The 13,477-nt window shown below is 39.6% G+C and overlaps 1 protein-coding gene across 1 annotated transcript in view; it reads right to left on the bottom strand.

Moving 5' to 3' along the window:
- LOC136884631 (centrosomal protein of 152 kDa) overlaps positions 1-13,477 on the bottom strand; it is a 280,450-nt gene that overhangs the window by 76,266 nt on the left and 190,707 nt on the right. The gene's annotated exons all lie outside the window — the stretch shown is intronic.

Genomic DNA, 13,477 nt, shown 5'->3' with positions numbered 1-13,477 from the left:
GGTCTTCCTCAACGATCAGTATTAGCACCTCTGCTGTTTAACTTACATACATAAGACTTACCGAAAACAGCCTCCAAAGCATTTGGTTATGCGGATGATTGGGCATTCGCAATGCAGGGCAAATCTATGGAAAACACCGAAGATACGGTGACAGCTGATCTCGCCACCTTAGATCAGTACTTTCGTAAGTGGAGACTCAGGCCAAGTTTGAGTAAAACTGAAGTCTCATATTTCCATCTCAACAACAAACTGGCCCACCGTGAACTTAATGTCAAATTCCAGAACACTAGACTTCCTCACAACAGACACCCAAAATACCTTGGAGTAACCCTTGACAGAACACTGTCCTTCAAGGAACAACTGAAGATGACAAAAGCTAAACTCCAGTCACGGAACAATATCACCCACTTTGGTCGTTCTTCAATGCGATTTTATTTTACGTAAATAAATATCACACGAGAACACGTTCACTTCCTTGTATAAATTACTTTATTTACACTGTACGTCACAACACACAATTATACACAGTAGCAAATGACACTACAACACTCAATAGCGGAGTACCCTGAAGTCAATTCTGACAAGTACCAGATATCAACAACACTGACTCGCACACTATAACATGCAATCTCTTGAATTCGCCGACTCCGCCTCGGAGCCAAACACTTACTCGCAGTCCATCACTTGCCTGAGTCCTAAGAACTGACTTCTAACAGCTCGATATATATACTTTCCGATCAACCATCTAGTATTATAGATTTCTGGAAGGATTCTTACAACACTCTAATGGAACACACTCGAAACATCAATCGACCAGCTAGTTGAATGGAGTACTTCAGTAATGGATCCAACTCGAACTTTTGTTTTCTGTTTACTAATACACACAGAATATCTACAACATTCGAAATGTCTCTACATGTATTTGGATAATAAAACCTTACAGTAAGTTTCTAGAACCCTTCATATATACCAAATTACAGTACAATAAGTCTAACATACGAACATTATGGAATTTTCTACCGCTTTTGACTATATACATTTTGAGGTTAAATTTATACACAATATGTATTTGAGGTTATACAAATTTATACTACATATTTACAGGGAAACCATGTACTAGTCATGTTTAACATTTAATAAAAGATAATTTAGCGTTAAATTAACTATAATTAAAATATATTAAACATAATAATTGAAGGTTTTACACCAGTTACAATGTCATATGTACGACTGCTTCGACCTTACGAACTTCAGCAGTTGCCCTTGTCTTCTCAACTGCAGAATATTGCTCTCCAGTCTGGCTGAACAGTTGTTACACAAAACTGGTCAACACACAGCTAAATCATATTTTGCGCATTATATCGGGAACCATAAAATCTACCCCCCACTTCTTGGCTACCAGTTCTGAGCCATATTCCTCCACCTCATCTACGGAGAAAGAATGCCTTGCTGCGCGAGTACCAGAAGCTGTCGAGGAATTCCAATCTGCCAATTCATGGAGATATACCCAACGCCTTGAACAACAGACTTCGGTCCAGAAATCTGCCAATAAGGACTGCCAAAATCCTGGTTGACAAATTCAGCCTGCAGCAGGACTGGATTCAAGAATTGACTTCTATGGCTCCAGTTGAGTATCAGAACTTCCCCTGTATTACAAGAATACCAAAAGGATTTGACCTACCTTGAAAGACCTGGACAACCCTCAATCGTATCAGGACAGGCCATGGAAAGTGCGCTGACTTCCTCTATAAATGGGGAAAACTTCCCTCCCTGGAATGTCGCTGCGGTGCTCCTAAGCAAACAGTTCGTCATATAGTGGAACAGTGCCCCCTGAGTGCTTATCAGGGTAACCCAAAAGACTTTCTTGACCCAAACTATTTGCAGATCTTGATGGTGAAATTGTAACCTACATAGTGTATTGTATATTCAATTTGTGATTTGTGTCTTTATTTTTAATGTCATACGCTAAATAAATTATCGTCTTCGTTAAGGTCTCTCTATCAACTTGAATTAAGTCATTGCCTGGGATGGTTTCTTGGTATTCGGTCTTCTTTTTGTTCAGTCTAAGACCGTACTGTGAGAGACGGCCGTTCCAATCTTCAACTTGACGCTGCAATCCACATCTGGTGGTCTCAGCAACTGCGACATCATCTCCATATAAGAGAATCCAATGGACACCTCTCTGCCGGTCCCATGTAATTGTGTCCATGACAAGAACAAAGAGCAATGGGAGCAATAGTGTACACTGACTTTCTTTTTTCTTTTTTTTGCTATTGGCTTTATATCGCACCGACACACATATGTCTTATGGTGACAATGGGACAGGAAAGGGCTAGGACTGGGAAGGAAGCAGCCGTGGCCTTAATTAAGGTACAGCCCAGCATTTGCCTGGTGTGAAAATGGGAAACCATGGAAAACCACCTTCAGGGCTACCGACAGTGGGGTTCGAACCCACACTGACTTTCACTGGGAAGCTCTCCAAGATGCTGACAGAGCAAAGTACACGACTTGTGGTGTTCGTGTAAAGCATCTTGATCCAACTGATAAGCATTTCTGGTACACCATTATCTCGAAATGCATACCAGATCACACGATGTGGAACACAGTCGAAAGGCTTTTGAAGATCAAGGAAGGCAATATGCAGTGGCTGTTGTTTCATTTGGTGCTTTTCAATGAGCATTCTGGCAGCAAGGATGGCGTCGGTTGTTCCAGCACCCTTGACGAACGCGCACTGGTTGGTACTAATGCTGATAATAACATTCAGTCGTTGATCGAGGATTCTCTCAAAATTCTTCATTGTGTGCGCAGAAAGTGAATTATCGTAATCTATAATCTTCATTTCCGTATTGACAATTGCACAATTAAAAATAGGAGAGGATTTCCACCAATCAATACTTATTTATTGTATATATTAAACTACAGGACCGGTTTCGACCTCATATTCAAGGTCATCTTCAGCTGAACCATATATACATATTAATATAATGAAGCTTTGATTAAGATTGTGGTGTTGAAGGAATGCCATATGATGATGATGTACATTTAGTTACATACAAATGGGGCACGTCTTAGCGTGAGCTGGCGTATATGTCATTCTGTGCAATATTGCAACTGTATGTCTAAAATGTTGAAGGTCTTAAAACTAGTGTATAAAACACGTCTTTTCCTAAACTAACTTATATATATGTACAAGATAAAAACAATACATAAAAACACTTCATGTACATGAACATTCGTTCTTGCTTGGTGGTCAATACATCGACTAACTTCCTAAAAAGTCATAGCAATCTAAGCACTTTGGAAATAGAAGAGTTCATTAAATTACTTAATTTTGCCATTAGTAACAACTACTTTAAATTCCATGATACTATCTATCAGCAACAGGGTTTACCAATGGGATCTCCCGCTTCTGGTATAATTGCCGAAATTTACATAGACTATTTAGAGCACACATTCATCAACAAAATAGACCATATATTTTTTTTGGTGTAGATTTGTTGATGATATCTTTATCATCCTCGACAATAGGTCCACAAATGAAACTGATATATTAGATAAACTCAATACAATAGATACCCATATAAAATTTACCATGTAATCCGAAAACAATCACAAACTGAACTACCTGGACATAACGACAACTAGACATGATGACCACCTTTCTTACAGAATATACAGAAAACCCACGCATACCTCAAATACAATTAAAATGGATTCCGTTCACCCCAACATACACAAAAGAGCAGCCTACTATAGCATGATACACAGAGCATTCAATATACCGTTAACAAAAGAGGATCTAAACAAAGAATTACAATTAATTCATGACATAGCTAAAAACAATGGATTCAAGAAAGACATGGTTAACAAAATCATTCACAAAATAAAATCCCAACCCAAAACCAAACTAACAAAAGTAAACGAACCCAAGAAAGACTATGCACTATTCACTTTCAACAATGTACACATATACCCCATAACTAACATTTTTTAAAAACATAACCTAAGAATAGCATTCAGAACTACACACACTAGTACCAACATCATACACAATGTCAGGACAATCAACAGCAACAACAAATACACCCACTCAGGGGTATACCGCATCAAATGTAATAACTGCGAGACCAGCTATATCGGACGTACCGGTAGAAACTTCCTAACCCGATATAACGAACACATAAATGCAGTGAAACACAATCATTTTTCCTCAATAGGACAACATGTCGCAGACTATAAACACAGTTTCACAAACATCGATAATGATATGCAAATCCTAAACATAAACCCCAAAGGCCCCCTGCTCAACATAACAGAAGAATTCTACATCACTTTGGATCAGTACACCAATCCAAATTACAACATAAATGAAATCACAGAAAAAACTATCATCATCTTCAATACAGTTATCCCCACCTTAAAAAACCCTTACCTTAAGTTAATCGATAAACAGAATGCAACAAGCAACAGAAAAACACCAAACAACACACCCAGCTCCATCCCTACCCCTACAACAACAACTCTCCCTACCCCTCCTTTCCTTCCCCTCACAGCAGCTAGCATAAGCCCAAGAAGAACACGAAGTAGTACATTACAAGCTCGCATGTCAAACACAACTCAGCTACACCAACAACAGTAAGTACATATTCCAATTCACACACACAACCCTTAGACATTCCTCCGCACAATATCACTTATAACTCAATCTTATCTTCCACAGATTAACATAACATCATTGCACAGCTACAAATGGGAAAGGAGCCACTACTTTGAAACCAATGTCACCCAAATTTACGGACTCCAATAAGAAAACATGAATTGGTTCTTATAAAAGGGCAACACACACAGCAGAGCTGAACATATTTTACTTGAATTTCATCCATACATTTGGCACCCTTTTTAAATTTAAAGTGTTTTATCTCACATACGCACAGGAAGACAAAACTTTTATCCATGCAATTTTACAAACTCTAAGAATAGCAGCTGAAGTGTACAACTGTGAATAAGACTTAAATACGGAAGTTAGTCGATGTATTGACCACCAAGCAAGAACGAATGTTCATGTACATGAAGTGTTTTTATGTATTGTTTTTATCTTGTACATATATATAAGTTAGTTTAGGAAAAGACGTGTTTTATACACTAGTTTTAAGGCCTTCAACATTTTAGACATACAGTTGCAATATTGCACAGAATGACATATACGCCAGCTCACGCTAAGACGTGCCCCATTTGTATGTAACTAAATGTACATCATCATCATATGGCATTCCTTCAACACCACAATCTTAATCAAAGCTTCATTATATTAATATGTATATATGGTTCAGCTGAAGATGACCTTGAATATGAGGTCGAAACCGGTCCTGTAGTTTAATATGTACAATAAATAAGTATTGATTGGTGGAAATCCTCTCCTATTTTTAATTGAAAGTGAATTAGACGGTAATTTGCACATTCTGCTGGGTCACCTTTTTGCTTAAAGTGATGCTTGTAGCCCAATCACTGGGAACAGATCCAGAGTCAACTATGGCACTGAAAAAGTTGGTCAGCCAGGTGAACGCGGGTTTTTTAAATTCCTGCAATTTCCAGAAGTCAGCCGGAAGATCATCGGGTCCTGGCGCTTTTTGGTTCTGGATACTCCTGATGGCGTTGGTGACTTCCTCTGGTGTGATGTGTGAGGTAGGACCTGCTCTTGGACTATTTTCTGGAATAGGAGGATGTGGGAACACAATGTTGGAAATCTCTTCAAAGTGCTGTTGCCAACATTTGAGGATGTCCTGTTTGTCTTGTAAACGCTGACCATCTTTGCTTTTTATGCACGCATAGTGCTCAATATCCTGAGCAGACTTTGTTCTAGCTTTAGCCAGCCAGAAGATAGTTTTCTCTCCTTCCTTTGAATCCAGTGTTGCATACAGGTCATTATAAGTAACTGCACCTAGCTTCAGCGACAGTTTTCCTAGCCTGTTCTTTTCCCGTTCTCTGGAGTCTTTTGTGAAACCCAGTTTCTATATGCCTTCTTCTTTTCATGCACCTTTTCTTGGACTTGGGCCATACATAACAACGTTTGCTTGTCAATACGGTGGGAACTAGGTTTTGTTGTACCCAAGGTTGCTGTGGCAGTTGCAGGGACAGATTTGCAGAATGTGGTCCACGTGTTGCCAATCGTATTCAGGTCGATGGAAGGAAAATTTACCTGTCTGCTAGGGTCTTCTTTTGGTCTTTAAGCTTTCACCACTTGATCTTTTCAGGGGCATTTATCCCTCCACTTCTACGATGTTTACAGATCTTCAAGTCTGCCGTGAGCAGCTTATGTTGAGGGGCTACACAGTCAGATGGTACGACCTTCACATCTAATACTAGTCTGATATCACAGTGTCGAACAAGGATGCTATAGTCACCACTAGTGTAGGTGATGAGGTGGTTTGCGCTTTTTGAAAAATGAGTTACCAATAACCAAGTAATTTGCCTCGGCAAAAACCAAAATTTGAGTACCATCATCATTTTGGATGCCGTAGCCATTACCACCATGGCAGCTAGAACCATCCTTGGTGTGACCAACATGCCCATTAAGATCACCACAGAGAAGTAGAAACTCATCTTGAGGACACGCTGAAACACTGTCTTGGAACTCCTGCCAAAACTGCTCCTTTTCTAGGTCACCACAGCCAGATTGTGGTGCATATGCAGAGAAGACACGAAGTCGAGAAGACAGAGTGTCGATAGTAATTGACATAAGGCGGTCTGAACAGCGCTGAACCTCAGCAATTCGATCTTGCAGGCTGGTGCATACAATTATGCTCCTGCTAAGTTCTCAATCAATTATACTGATTTGCGTCGTATATTTTTTATATACATACTTAACTTCCCGCAACCGAGACAAATATTGGACCTTCAAGACATTCTCCACTCTACTTTGGCGTTCGAGACCGCAGCGCATGACCTTGAATGTGCCGCGCTGATCACTGGGAACTGGCGGTTTGCTTCTACAAATCTATTCGTCTGCGACTTCAAGTTATTTATAATCTTCATATATTATTTGATAGTGTTGTGACTTTGTGCCTGACAGAGTGTGAAACTGACCCATTTCTCCAATATTCATAAACATTGTGTGATTTCGCCTACTTGCTTTTACGGCTGACGATGACCTGGACTAGGGTCGAAACCGGTCCCATTTAAATAAGAATGTAATTACTACATTTCTTTCTTTTATGTATTGAATTGGTTGAACTTCAATTATTTAATTTTTAATGTTAAAATTGACAAAGACATGACTCGTGGGTTGCAACGAAGTTACCGACCGGCTTGTCACCACAGCCTGGCGTTGGGCATTTTAGAACTACTGCCAGCAGGAATTTAGGCTGCCCCTTACATAGAGAGCAGACGTCTTTCGTAGCTGCTCCTAATGTCGAGAACAGACTAACTCTGATATATGCCCACAGTTATGGACAAATACCTTTTACTGATCCTAAGTACTAGGATGCCACCACCACCAGCTGCATTGCTCTGAATTTCAGCTTCTCCACTGTTGCTACCATTGTGGACTTCACTCATAACCCTGAACGGGGGCCCTCCATATTTATGACCCCTGGAGAGAGGGTGTCCCAGTACTGTATTCTAAAGCCCCCAGGAGTAGGGCTGCCTGTTGATCTGCGGGTTCATTTCCGAGTTATCTTCACCAGCCCATATTTCTGAAGGCCCCCTATCCGCCACCTGGGGACGCGCCCTCTAGGGGTTGACCGGCTCCTCCGAGGGTATTATCATCATCTTCTTCATATCATCATCATCACCTGGATTTATGGTTCTCTTCAAAATTTTCTTGAATTTTATTAATTTATATGTGACTGGGTGTGATCTTATTTGAGCGCTGTCTGGGAATTGTGTGGATCTAAGGTAATTATGGTGATGCAACGTATTTATTACACACTCTCTCGTGTTGTTAAATTCTTCCCTTTGCTCTTTCACTTATTTATTTTAAAATCTTCTCCGACGATGAGTATTGTGTTTCATTTGGAATTTATGGAAACTTCTAATGCAAGTATATTGACCATGGTAATACCTATTCTGCGAATGAGTTAATTGTAGTATATTAAGGTTACTGTAGGATCCCACGTAATTAATTCCTCTTACTATACACTTGTTATGTTGAATTAAATTTTAATTATATTTTTTATTTGCTGGAGTTCTTTCTATTTTCTCAAAGATACAAGTTTACATTCAATTCCAAATATTTATTTATTCTTATTAAATGATTTTTCATGAAACTTATCTAAGGAGTTTCCTTTAAGCAGTTAGGATACTGGAAAGTTTGGGGTTCACATCTTTTTTCTTGGGGGTGGGTTTTCAGCAGGCTTCCTGGTAGACTCTTCATGGAGTGGTAAGGGTAAGTTTGGTGTTGTTGATGTGTCCAATTGTTTTGTTTGTTCTCTCCAGTCCACCGTTGATCTGTACCTTCTAAGGACGACTAATTAAGTAGCGTATCATCATTAAGGGGACACGAATACTAGGAATCATGTCTATGCGCCTAGTGTTGCCATCTGAAAATATGACAAGGACTTTTTCCTCCGCTATTCGGACTCTATTATTGCACTCTTCAGTAGCCCAGCTCCACTCCTTTCAACAACTGCGCCAACACGCTGCTCAAGGTCTCCATGATTCCATATCGAACTGGGAATCATAACATTGGTTCAAATTAATGATCTTCACATGACCACATTGTTTGTTTCGGAACCACCTGAATTAAGCTTGTTGAAAATCACAGATTAAGAGAACAAGATTTATTCTTCCCACAGATAACACATGTTTTGCAGTTTCTTTTTAACAAAACTAAAGATACACCTTATGATATATATGTCTCAAACTGGACTATTTTCTTGTGTATCAAGACTTAACATCTGAGTTACCTTCTCAGATTTTATAGAATTTTACTTTATGGTGAGACACACCATACTCTCATCATCTTGTACCACAATTTTAATTCGTTACTATTTAACAGTTGTCTTTGTGGGTGCTTGTCGTGTGTTTTATATTGTTTTTTGATCAGTTGTGATTTGCTCAATTGATTCATTGGCTGATGATGACTCGCAATGAGCGTCGAAATTAGTACCATTCTTGTTTAAACGACATATGATCTAACTCCCATCAATAAATTGTCATTGTATTGAAAAGGTGAATCCTTAACATTTTCAATTTACTGTTTCCTCCAAAGTAAATCTGTAAATAAAGGTAATAATAAATGTTATTGACTTTATGTCTCACTGACTACTTTTACAGTTTTCAGAGATGCCAAGGTGCCAGAATTTAGTCCTACAGGAGTTCTTTTATGTGCCATTAAATCTACGAACAAGAGGCTGATGTATTTGGGCACCTTCAAATACCACAGAACTGAGCCAGGATCGAACCTGCCAAGTTGGGCCACCAGGATCTAACCTGCCAAGTTGGGCCCAGAAAGCCAGCGCCTCAACCATCTGAGCCACTCAGCCCAGCAGTGATTAAAGATTTTACTTTAATGGTGCCAATCATTTCTCAGTACTTTACTACGCAGGCACAATCCCTAGACATGGGCCAGTGTTTCTTTCTCTCTGTGGTAACACCTACAGAGGTTACCACCCAGAGATCTACCCGACATAGTGGTGACATTAGCAGTCCTTATATATGCATCCTGCTATTCACTACAGGAGAGGCCTTCATGCTGTTCAACATTTAATTCGCAAGCCACGAAACGCACCAAAGCAATCAATTACCGCTGTATAAGGAACAATCACGCTGTACGAAAGCTTATCACACACTACCTGAGACCATGACATCACTGGGCGAGCTATATGGGTCGTCAGAGAGCTATAACATCATCCACTCACCCAGACACAGCACAGCAACTCAAATGAGGTTTGCACTGTATTTTATTACATGAACTGGACTTACTAATTCTGCCTTGCAAGAATTATTATGTTGCCAGTGGTCATTTATTAATATTTTATGTCATCTACCAAAAACAATGAACTGTATGAGCCAAAATTTCCCATAGTCTACTAATATGGATTCCTATATCATAACCTATGAAATTAATCCAAGAAAACCTGTACAACTATGGTAAGTTAAGTAAACAAGAATTAGAATAATATTTGGTTTGAACCCCACTGTCCGCAGCCCTGAAGATACTTTTCCGTGGTTTTCCATGTTCACACCAGGCAAATGCTGGGGCTGTACCATAATTAAGGCCATGGCCACTTTCTTCGCATTTCTAGGCCTATCCTATCGCATTGTCGCCATAAGACCTATATGAGTGAGTAAAATACAAATTGTTAAAAACAAACCATTCTGGAACTTGCTTTTAATAATACCAGGTAAGTATTTTGCTTTTAATAATGTCATCTATGTATAAGAGGGTCTCTCCATGGGTGCTCTTGGCCGATATACAGGGCGAGTTCATTGACAAAATTTAGGGAGCGATTTCTGACTGAAATCGGAGCACAAAAGTTCATATCATCTTGTGCCTGGAAATGCATAGTTTGCACAATAGATGGCACTAACATTTTCTTATAACTTCTTGTTGGTATACCGTCTCTTACATATGGGTGTGAAACATGGATTACCTACAAAGGCTAATACGATGGCTGGAAAAATATCACCAGCACTGCCTGAGAAGGATCCTGAGAGTGAAATGGCAAGATACACTAACATTAGTGTTCTAGAAGAAGCAAACTCCACTAGTATTGAAGCCATGATCATCAAGCACCAACTCTGTTGGACAAGCCACACTGGTCGTACGCCTGAATTTCATCTGCCAAAATGAATTCTGTATTCCCAGCTAAAGGATGGTAGAAGACAGGACGGAGAAGCACAAAAGTGGTACAAAGATGAACTAAAGACCTACGTGAAGAAATGACAAATTAAAACTGACAACTGTACATGTTATAATCTATCAGTTTCATGTCCGTATTGATACTTGTATTCACAATCACAAGGAATGGGTACCGTCCACCTAATCAATACTTTATTATGTCTTATTACTATGCAGTACCAGTTTCGACCCTCACAGGGGTCATCCTCAGCTGGTCATGAGATCCAAAATTAACTTAACATTTTAAAAACATCACTAAATCTAATGAAAAAAATCACAAGATCGTCCAGTATGGTTCTGTAATGTCTTGAAAGGAACTCAGCGCTTTGAGCAACGTCAGAAAATAGAAACTGACAAGCGCAATGCAAGGAAACGATGGAAACTTCTGAAGCAAAACAGACAAAATATATGTCAACAATGCAGTAGAATCTGCAGCTTCAAGATTGGCCTCCAAAGTCATCTAAAAACCCACAAAAACTGACTTTTGAAGAAGACAATCATACTTGTCAGCGAGTGATAGCCCATCATCATCAGGTCTCAACTATGTTCCAAATTGGCTATATATAGTTTTATTTGATACTTATTAAGCGCTGTTCCTCAGTCCAGCAGTATTTTGTCGAATGCACCATTTGTGCTATAAATAACAAAATAAGACTTAACTGTAATCATCAATTTGTTCATTATTTTTCCAATGTAGAAACTTTTCAAGACATCATATAGAGTCGCTTACAACTCCGCCGTTGTCCGGTCCCAAGTCCGGAATGAGAAAGGAGGAGGGTTTGCTGGTCTGGCACCCAGCTGTAAAACTGTCAACACCGAGTGTTAGGCGGCGGGAAATAACCTGACTCCCTAAGGAGGCCAACGGCTTCGGGCGAATGAGCCCCTTTAGGTGGGGTGATGGTCCCCACAGTGGAGGGAATGTCACTGGAATCCATTATGCAGCGTCAGTTCTCCAGGTTAGGGGTGGCTGCACAAGGTGTCTGTAGTCCAGAGGAGCGGCCACATTATCACCTCACTGGATCACATCCAGAGTTGCAATTCGGGACCTAGTCCCACACAGGTGACACCTTAACAGTCAACCATGGAAGGTCTTTTAAGGAATACTCCACCGGCTGAACCAAGAGTTCAGAGAAGGCAGCATTCGGATATGGTGGGCTGCCACCTAAAAGATACCGTGAAGTTGGAGGCACAGAAATACCCCAGTACTTCGTACACGAACGAGACAAAATCAAGAATCAAACCAAAGCAGATAACATACTTCCCTACACACAATATAAACTCACTCATGCAAACCGGTAAACTAAAAGTGATCACCGACATAATGGACCAACACAAAATTACAGGGATTACAGGAAATTAGAAACACTGACCAGGATGCCTTGGAATCTCAAGGGTACAGACTTTATAAAGGTATACCTGGGAAGAGAGTGATGAAGAATGTCCCACAATTTGGAACAGGATTTTTGGTCAGCCTTAAAATAATAAACTCAGTTCAAGAATTCAAATCACAGTCTCCACGACTCTCAACGCTCACCTTAAAGGCATCTAATAAAATCTATACTATAATAAATGCCCATGTCCCACTAATGATAAAAACAACTCCTTAAAAGACCATGAGGAAACAGAAGAATTTTGGGACCTATTGGACCAGACCATAGATAACATCCCCAAACACCATGTAAAATTATTAATACGCGACTTCAACGCTCAACTAGGCAGAGAAAGAAAATACCGTGACATCATCGGAAAATGGCCAGCACACAAGAAAACAAATAAAAATGGAGAGAGACTAGTTGACCTGTGTAGAAACCATAACTTAATCTCAAAATCTACATGTTTTAAGAGGAAACCTCAAAAACTCAAAACATGGAAACACCCTGACTACACCAAAGGAGAATGGCAACTGGATCACATCTGCATGGACAAATACCACCACAAAGAGATCTATAACGTCAAAGTCCTCCGAGGAATAGACACAGGTTCAGATCACTATGTAGTTAAAATTAAAATTAAACTCACTCCCCAGAGGAGACAGCAAAAGCAAGCCCTTAAAACTAAAAGAAAAATAGATCCTACCCAGCTAATCAACAACAAAAATTACCAGAAAGCAACTGAAAAAGTAAAAATCACAGATAAACTTGAGGACTTAGTACACAACCTTAAACAAATAGCAGAAGACCTGGCTCCAATTAAACTACGTAAAAAACACCAATGGTGGAAGAGTGAATGTGATGAAACAGTGGAGAAAAGACATCAGGCATGGCTATTACATCAGTCCCAAAAACAGAAATATCCTATCAAAATCTAGTAAAACAGAGAAAAGAAACTACCCAAGTCTTAAGAAGAATAAAAAGACAACATCATAAGGACACACTGCAGTTAATTGAAGAACAATTCAATAAAACTCAATCAAGGGACTACTACAAAACCAGAAAGCAGCTCCAAAAATATGAACCCTCGACCCTACTGATGAAGGATGAAAATGGTAAGCTGGCTCATAACAATAAAGACAATGCAGAAATTCTGGCTAAATATTTCAACAAGCTTTTAAATTGTGAGGAACCTAGAGAACTTCTTCATTTGGACACCAACACCCCGATAAAAACACCACCAGAGAACATCAATCCCCCCACAATA

This window comes from Anabrus simplex, chromosome 1 (assembly GCF_040414725.1).
Source record: "Anabrus simplex isolate iqAnaSimp1 chromosome 1, ASM4041472v1, whole genome shotgun sequence".
NCBI lineage: Eukaryota > Metazoa > Arthropoda > Insecta > Orthoptera > Tettigoniidae > Anabrus > Anabrus simplex.
This window is presented reverse-complemented; position numbering and strand designations above follow the sequence as displayed.